An 8,260-nucleotide genomic window follows, 5' to 3' on the forward strand; every position below is an offset into this window, starting at 1 on the left:
TTGTAGGACAATATAGAAAGAGCAGAAAATAGACGTCTTGCCGTCATACTCTATAGAAGAAGCAATGCACACACGTTTAAAAATAACAGGATGTGATTACAGGGCAAATGGAGAGTAAATGTTATAGGAGTACGTTGAAAACAGGCATTATGCCTCCTTCCCAGAAGATTGTTAACCATCTAAAACCAGCGAAGAGACCCTCCTGGGCCTGCTGGATCGTTTTCTTAGAAGGACTCTCGTCACGGGCAGTTCACGACTCACCTGACCTCTCAAACCTTAGAAACAAGACTTGTGTTCGTTTACAGATGCCTTGGTTTTGCTCTTTACTCAGGCCACCAAGCATTTTGTTCTTCACCGTAGTTTTCTTCTACCAGACTTTAACCGAAAAGTTCTCCCTTCTTACCCACCTTCCCAGTCTTCATTTTATGCTGTTTAACTATTTTAAATTAATCTTTGGTGTTGGTCTTACCATACCTTTGCTTTTATCCTAGAGCATCTCTCAATCTTTAGAGCAAACAGTGGAGTATAAATAAATAAATACATAGACTCTTAGAGACTATAAACAGCATTCTATGCCAGTAGGGAAATTTGCAGGGATTCCTGGAAAAGCAAATGGACACGAGATGCCATGAACACTCCCTTCGTCCGTGGAAAGATTCCCCAGCACTCTTTCTTGTAGCCCTTAGAGAACACAGTGGGCTGATCTACTGGTCTTGAACCTTCAGACTTCAACCTTACTAATAGGTTAGGGGCCCTGGGCATCTGCAGATAATTCATTTTCCAGCTTTCATGGAAAGATGAAAAGTGAGGTGGTGTGTGAGAGAACATTGAGTTTCGCTACTGTATTTATAGGAACCCGCTGGGGGTCCGGAGTGCTTTTGCTTTTCTAGTTTTGGTTCCTATGCAAAAAGATAAGTGCTAGGGATTAATATGGCGGAATTAAATGTGGGTGACTCTAACCCAAAGAATTAATCCTAATTTCTATAACAGCGATGGATGTAGTTAATATGTAGTTAAAGGAATATGTAAATTTCATGCAGGAATTGGCAAGTTCAAGTGAAAAGCTCTGCCGTATTTGGATACAAGGTTGCAAGCTAAATAAGCCAGGCACACCCCACCATAGAATTGTATACACTTTGAGTGTTTCATTTGTCACATATTGTTATGAGAAATTAGTAAATTATGAGAAAATTAGTAAAGGAAAAGTCATTCATAATCTCACCACCACTTTTAAAAATAGTTATTTTTCATATGTTTTGCCTATGTGTATATTTAGGGCTTTTTATTCAAAACTTCATATATTTTATCCAAAAATGTTTGCATAGGTATCTATTTCGTATGGTGCTACCCTAGCCTTCATGGTATTATTATGTGCAATTCCATCTGGTTAATGTGCCATAATTGGTTATTCTATTTTTGATCATTTGGAATGTTTCTGATTTTTTTTTTTTTTGCTTTCCTAACTAGAACTGATAAATTCATTATAATTTTGGATATTTCTTGACTGATGGGACATGAAAACATACACCTACAAGGGAGAAAAAAAAAAAAGCTGTTTCTTTTTAAGCACAGGCATACCCTAACTATAATGCTGTAGCCAGGACTAGACAGCCCATTTGGGTTCCAAACTTTGAGTTCTTAAAAAAGAAACAAAACAAACACTTCCCAAACTGGTTGAAACAGAGAATTTTAAGAAATCTAGCGCCACATGTGATCTCGGTTTCTCCCCAATCTCCTCCTGCCAACAAAAACACGGAAACTTGAACTTTGAGCACTGCTCTCACAGGAGTTACCCTGCTCTTTCCTATACCCCATGTCGAGACCCAGAACGGATAAAAGTGAACAACGGGTGTGTGGACTCAGAGGCGCCGTCCGGGGCCATTCTTGCTTCAGGCTTAGGAAGGCCCTTCCTTATTGATAACGGACAGTGTCGGAGGGTAGCAGCTCCAGCTGCATTACAGAGGACGCAGCCTAGGACAGTGGTTACACTCCCAGGCTTGGACGTTAGAGCAGAACTGGAAGGCCACCTTTGGTTGTGTGACGTTGAGTAAGCTACTTAACTTTTCCGTCTGCAAAATGGAGGTGATGTTAATAGTAGCTGCACTAAGGTCATGACTAAAGAAGATAATGTGTGTCAAGTTGTTAATACAGTGCCTGATACAAAAACTTCGTGAGGGACAAGTTCTTTTGTTGCATTATCGTCCCTGAAACACACCGGAGTCTCGTGTCCTTGCAATTAGCCCCTGTAGCCACTCTCCCCAGGCTTCAAAGGAAAGGCTGCCCCTGTCCCTTCCATACTCACCTGTGAGGCTGCCTCTGATGCCCGTCAGGATGGTTCAGGGCCAGAAAGTTCAATGAGTTCTTCCCCCTGAAGTCACAAGGAGGCAAGGCTTCGTGGCCCTTCAGGACTCAAATCCAGTGTTGGGAAACAGAACAGCCCCTCTCCAGTGGGGAGGGGGGGGCCTGAGTAGACCCTCAGTGACCAAGGGATCGACCAACCATCACCAGCTCTTGGAGTCACGTCTTCCGTGGCATCCAGAAGAGAGCACCCAGGTCCTGCGTCTCCACCAGAGCAAGATGGGAGTTTGCCTCCAGGGTCTGGTTTCCTGGGGACTTCTCAATAACACTCTGAAAACCCAGCTCACCTGGTTGTTGATCTTACTCTCAGACACTAGAAGGTTACTTAGGGCACTTGAAAGTTTTCTTCAGACGATAAAATACCTTCATCCTCTGGTGAAATCCTTCACATCTGAGGTCCTGCTTCCTGGTTTCCTCTGTTTGGATGCAGTTCCTGCCTTGAAAGAAGGGTTGGCAGGAGGAAGCAGGCTGTTCTTGTTAGGAGTGGATCCTAGATATGTGGGAGGAGGCAGGAGCCCAAGCTTCTTAGCCGTGGCTTTTGTCTAGAGAGGTGTGGGGTGTGGGGCAGGGTGCAGGGACCCAGCCAGCACCAGGAACTAAAGCCAAGCACCTGCTCTGTGCTTCTGGGTCAGGTTGGCCTGGTTATCTGACACTAGGGAACATCTTTCCTTTCACACCCTATTGTCTGGGGCTCAGTTACATTCTTGACTCAGAGCCCAGGAATGGGGAGAGCAAGCACTCCAGAAATCCTTAGAGCAGTGACTCACTTAGGTTTGCAGCCTCTCCACCTCCCTAACAATGAGGCATGCAACTGGTCTTCCAAGTCGAGGAAGCACCACCTCCAGATACTGGGCGAGCATCTCTTGGCCTCAGCGCTGGTATTAAGATGGGTCCTACAAGGATGGGTCCTGAGTGCATCAGCAAAAGAAGAACACCCAAAAGAAAAAGGAGATAGAATTTAATATTTTATATTTCCCCCCAAAAAAGCACTGATGAATTCTTCATTACAAAAATCTGAACGTCCTTGGTCTATTTCCACTTAGTCTACAGTGATATTTTATTTCGAATTATAAATGTGTAAATGGTGTCATAAGCGGACTGCATATCCCACGAAGAGGAGCTGGGTTCCTCTGCAACCTTCTCACTGTGTCCTTGACTCTCCCAAGGACTCCATCCCACCTTCCCCCAGCACACGCTCACACACGCCCACACCCAGAGCCATCGTCACTGCCACCACCACTACCCACACAGGACAAACGCCAACCACAGTTACATCTTACATGTTATGTTTCATGGGTTTTTGTGAGTCTGCAACACTGACAAAACCTGGTTCTATCCCTGATTCTTCCCAGCTAACAACGGGGAAACTTGAGGCAAGTTGCTTGGCCTCTCTGAATTTCAGTTTCTTCCTCTTCTGTGAAAGCCTATCCTTTATGGTTATGTTAAAGAATAAAAGGTAAAATGTGTCCAGGCCACAGGACAGGCTATCAGTAAATAGTAGGGCTGTTAATGCCCTTTCTTCATTCCTGACCCATCCTAAAAGGTAGAACAGGTGCCTTCTCGGAGAGAACCACCGCCAGCCCCCACCATCCCGTGTTAGCCTGAGGGACTTTGTAGGGAAACATCACTCTTCGAAGTAGCTTCCTGAGTCTCCTGCCCCCACTACCCCAAACTTTTAAAAGGGAGGAGCTTCCCTGGAGAGAGGCTTATTCAAAGGGTGACACTATCACCATTTTCTGAGGTCAGTGCCTATTTTTTTCTTTTATTTTAGTATCAGCCATCAACTAGAGACCGCATGAGTGTGTCTAAGGAGCCCTGGGCTGAGGATTCCTCAGGGAGCAAGCCCATCTGGGAAGGGGAGGGCCAGCCCTGCGCCTTCCAGAGTTTCAGCAAGTTATGTGTTTCCCAGGAAGGCCCTTTCCCTGGCCTTTGTGACTGTGAAGCCTAAAGGGACTCAGTGGCAGGAGGATGGGGGGAAAGTGTCCATTAGCACTTCCCACATTTAAATGAACACAGGAATCACGTGGAACCTCGTCCAAATGCAGATTCTGGCTGTGGTCTGAGGCAGGCCAGAGGGTCTGTATTTCTCACCAGCTCCAGGTGATGCCAAGGCCGCTGGTCTGTGAACCACGGTTGGCTCTGAGGTACGACTTGGAATGTAACACTGTAACATTACTCAGAGAGACTATAGATGTCCTGTGGATGGTGAGAAGAAACAGAAAACAACTCATTTGGCTCAGAAGCCGCAGTGCAGACACAGTTCACACACCATGCTCAGGGCCTCACACCAACATAGGCTCTGGGGGTGAGGCCAGCGGGGAGTTCCACAAGTCTATGCCATGAGAAAGGATTTCCTCACCAGGAAGTTGGGGCATCTCAGGAAGGGGATATGAACACGAGGTCACCCAGACCCATCAAAGCCCATTCCAGCCCCCCCAGGACCGCAGCTGGCCTTTGGGGAAGCTAGGGCACCAGCCAGGACTAGCGTGAGGCAAGTGAGGCACTGGGTGCAAGATTTGAGGAGGTGCTTACTCTCAAGGTCATGCAGTACTTGTGTGTGAGGCCTCCTTGACCTCCGTGCCCTGGAGGCTTCACTCACCTTCCCCTGGTGCCAGCCCTGCGAAAGCAGGTACAGGTCATGCTCTGGTTTCCCACTTTGAAATCCCATCTGGGACAGCAGCTAGACCCTCTGTGCCTCTGGTTTTCCTTCAAGAAAATAAGATAAGAACTAAGTGAAAGCAGTGAAGAAAGTCACTATAAACTTCAGAATTTATTTATCTTGGAAGATCTGGCGCCTAATCCAGGACCTAGCGTGGAGCAGGTGTTCAGTGAGTGACTGGATACTATTACTAAATAGAAAGGACCTTTGATGAGCAGTTGCCCCTGTCAGAGGGCAGGCGCTGTGTTTTCACGGCCTTTGCACTTAATGTGCGCCTAGAATATAATAGAGATCAAGAGAAGTCTGCTGAATTTGACAGAGGTGAAGTCCATTCTGTCTGAAGGTAAAGTCAGTACTTGTTTTACAAAGTGTCAGATGAGAGACCTTCAAAATATTTTTCTTTATTCTTCTTGAAATTCCGGTGCTAATAGTTTGTTCCTTTGACTTTCGTTTTCCTTTACCCACTTGTCTTATGTTAAAATACTGCAACGGGGGCGCCTGGGTAGCTCTGTCAGTTGTGTGACTGATCTCTTGGTTTCGGCTCGGTCGTGATCTTAGGGTCGTGAGATCAAGCCCCGAGTCAGGCTCTGCACTCAGCACAGAGTCTGCTTGAGACTCCTTCTCCCTCTTGCTCTGCCCCTTCCCCACTCCGTCTCTCTAAAATGAATAAATAAAATCTTTAAAATAAAATTCTAAAAAATGCCAGAACCAGGGGTGTCTGGGTGGCTCAACTGGTTAAGCATCTTGGTTTAGGCTTGGGTTGTGATCTGGTCGTGAGCTGCAGCCCCAGGTCAGGCTTCACGCTCAGCAGGGAGTCCACTTGAGATTCTCTCTCTCCCTCTGCCCCTCCCCTCCACTTGTGTGCTTGCTCTCTGTCTTTCTAATAAATAAATCTCTTTTATAAATAAATAATGAAATAAAATACCAGAACCACAAGGAAAGGATTACATTAAGCGAAAACAAAACTTTACCTTCATTGTGTCTTTGTCCTGGGAATTTTATAAACCAGGCAAATTATCATCTATGGGCCTATGGAATTTTATAAGCCAGGCCAATTCAACCCACCACCTGTTTTTGTACAACCCGAGAGCTAAGAGCAGTTTTTAAATTTTTTAATGGTTGAAAAAAAGTCAGAAGAAGAGTAATAGTTCATGATAGGTGAAAAGTATATGAGATTGACATTTCCTTGTTTATAAAGTTTTATTGGAACACTCACATCCGTTCATTTATGTGATGTCTAGGGCTGCTTTTTTGCTACAGCTACGGAGCTGAGTAGTCATAACAGACTTATGGTCCAAACGTCTAAAATATTTACTGTCTGGCTTTTTACAGAAAAGAGTTGCTAACTGTGTACTCCAGAGGGAGGCTCTTGTACTTAACCCATCAGCATCAGCTTGTTCCAATAGTTTTGATGAAATCACTAGATATAATCTAGTGAGGAAGTAATACTCCTTTTATGAGATACATAGGTCCCCAGGAAGTTTTGTGTAAATAGAAATCTTATGGATAAAATAATTTTTTAAAGATTTTATTTATTTGTGAGAGAGAGCATGAGCAGGGGGAGGGGCAGAGGAAGAGGGAGAAGCAGGCTCCCCGCTGAGCAGGGAGCCCTATGTGGGACTAGATCCCAGGACCCTGGAATCATGACCTGAGCCAAAGGCAGATGCTTAACGGACTGAGCCACCCAGGCGCCCCTAAAATCATATTTCAGAATATTTCTTATATTTCTACTTAAAATAATTATTTTGGTTTAGAGAAATGAAAACGTCGTCTCTCTGAGTTTTGGCAGTCAGGTTTGTCTGAAGCAGGCACCGCATTGTCCCAGAGGCACCTTCTCTTTATCTTCTCTTTTCTCTTTGCTCGGTGCCAATGCACCCCATGCTTCATCTCCGTCTCAGCTCACTGGAGGCAGACTGTTTGAATTAGGATTCAAGCAAGAGAGCGACCTTCCCAGGGGTAGAGAAGGAAGTGATTTACTCCAGGTACTCCCAGCAGTATGCCTGGGAAATCATCTGGCTGCAGCTAAATGATTTCCATACTGTAAGGGTGTGTGTGCGTGTGCGTGTGTGTGCGTGTGCGTGCGTGTGTGTGCGTGCGTCTGCGTGCGTCTGCGTGCGTGTGCGTGTGTGCGTACGTGCGTCTGCGTGTATGTGCGTGTGTGTGTGCGCGTGCGTGTATGTGCGTGTGTATGTGCGTGTGTGTGCGCGTGCGTGTATGTGCGTGTGTATGTGCGTGTATGTGTGCGCGTGTGTGTATGTGCGTGTGCGTGTACGTGCGTGTGTGTGCGTGCGTGTGTGCGTGTGCGCGCGTGTGTGTGCGTGTGCGCGTATGTGCGTGTGCGTGTGTATGTGCGTGCGTGTGTGCGTGTGTGTGCGCGTGTGTGTATGTGCGTGTGCGCGTGCGTGCGTGTGCGTGCGCGTGTGTGTGTTGGCAGGCCAGGAGAGGGAGGGGGAAGTAGGGAGGACAGGACAGGAACAAAACAAGGATAGGAATTCCAGAATTGGTATATCTCCCATTGTCCCCCACCCCACCCTCAAGCTTATCCGTAAAGATGGGATTGTTGTTTGGGCCCCCACATCCCTGCAGGTGCTCTCTCCCCAAACTTCTAGTTTTGCAGCTACTCAATTTCAAGGAAAGTGAACTTGGGTTGTGTTGGCAGCACAGGGATTTTCAAGCTAGACATCACCTCCCAGTTAGGAGAGCTGATAAAGTTTGATCCCAGTCTGAAAGTTGTGATTTCCCTTGGCTCTCTGGAATTCTAGGTTTTCCTGGATTTGCCAGAGGGGTCTGTTGGTCTTACCAGTATAAGCCTTGAAGCTCCATTTTCCCTTCTTACCTTAGAGTGCCTCAGCCGAGTACTGTAGGAGAATTCGCAGAGTGGTAGCAGCGTGGGAGTCTTCAGGCCACACTCTGGATTGCTGGGGAGCAGTTCAAAAGTCAGCTCCACCTTCAGGATGTGAGCTGAAGGGAGTTAATGGAAAACAGCAGGCTTTCATTCTGCCTGCACCGGTGAATTTTTCCATCTCCCTGTTTTCATAGCGTAATGTGTTAGATGTCATGAAATACCTTTAAACAAAGAATCCTCAATCTCTTCCTGATGTGAAGAACCTTTGAATTTGCCCAGAATCATAAAATCAAAGTACTACCATACTCGCAACACTTCTGACATCAGATGTGTGGCTTTCCCACACTTGAGGCTTTTCCCCAACGCTAGCCCAGGTGTCCTATAGTTCAGTTCGGTCC

The 8,260-nt window shown here is 46.2% G+C and overlaps 1 long non-coding RNA gene across 2 annotated transcripts; it reads right to left on the bottom strand.

Annotated features, from left to right (window-relative positions):
• Positions 1 to 1,539: 1,539 nt before the first annotated feature.
• Positions 1,540 to 8,037, bottom strand: LOC123794047 (uncharacterized). Of its 2 annotated transcripts, none has more exons than XR_015723168.1 (3): positions 7,854 to 8,037; positions 4,958 to 5,064; positions 1,540 to 3,266 (listed from the first exon to the last, which is right to left on the bottom strand). It is a non-coding gene; the product is annotated as an uncharacterized LOC123794047 (long non-coding RNA). The 2 variants fall into 2 exon arrangements; XR_006780179.2 differs by having other exon boundaries at positions 1,540 to 4,554.
• Between the last annotated feature and the right edge of the window lie 223 nt (positions 8,038 to 8,260).

Source organism: Ursus americanus, chromosome 36 (genome assembly GCF_024610735.1).
Source record: "Ursus americanus isolate L20-20 chromosome 36, mUrsAme1.1.p, whole genome shotgun sequence".
In the NCBI taxonomy this organism is placed as follows: Eukaryota; Metazoa; Chordata; class Mammalia; order Carnivora; family Ursidae; genus Ursus; species Ursus americanus.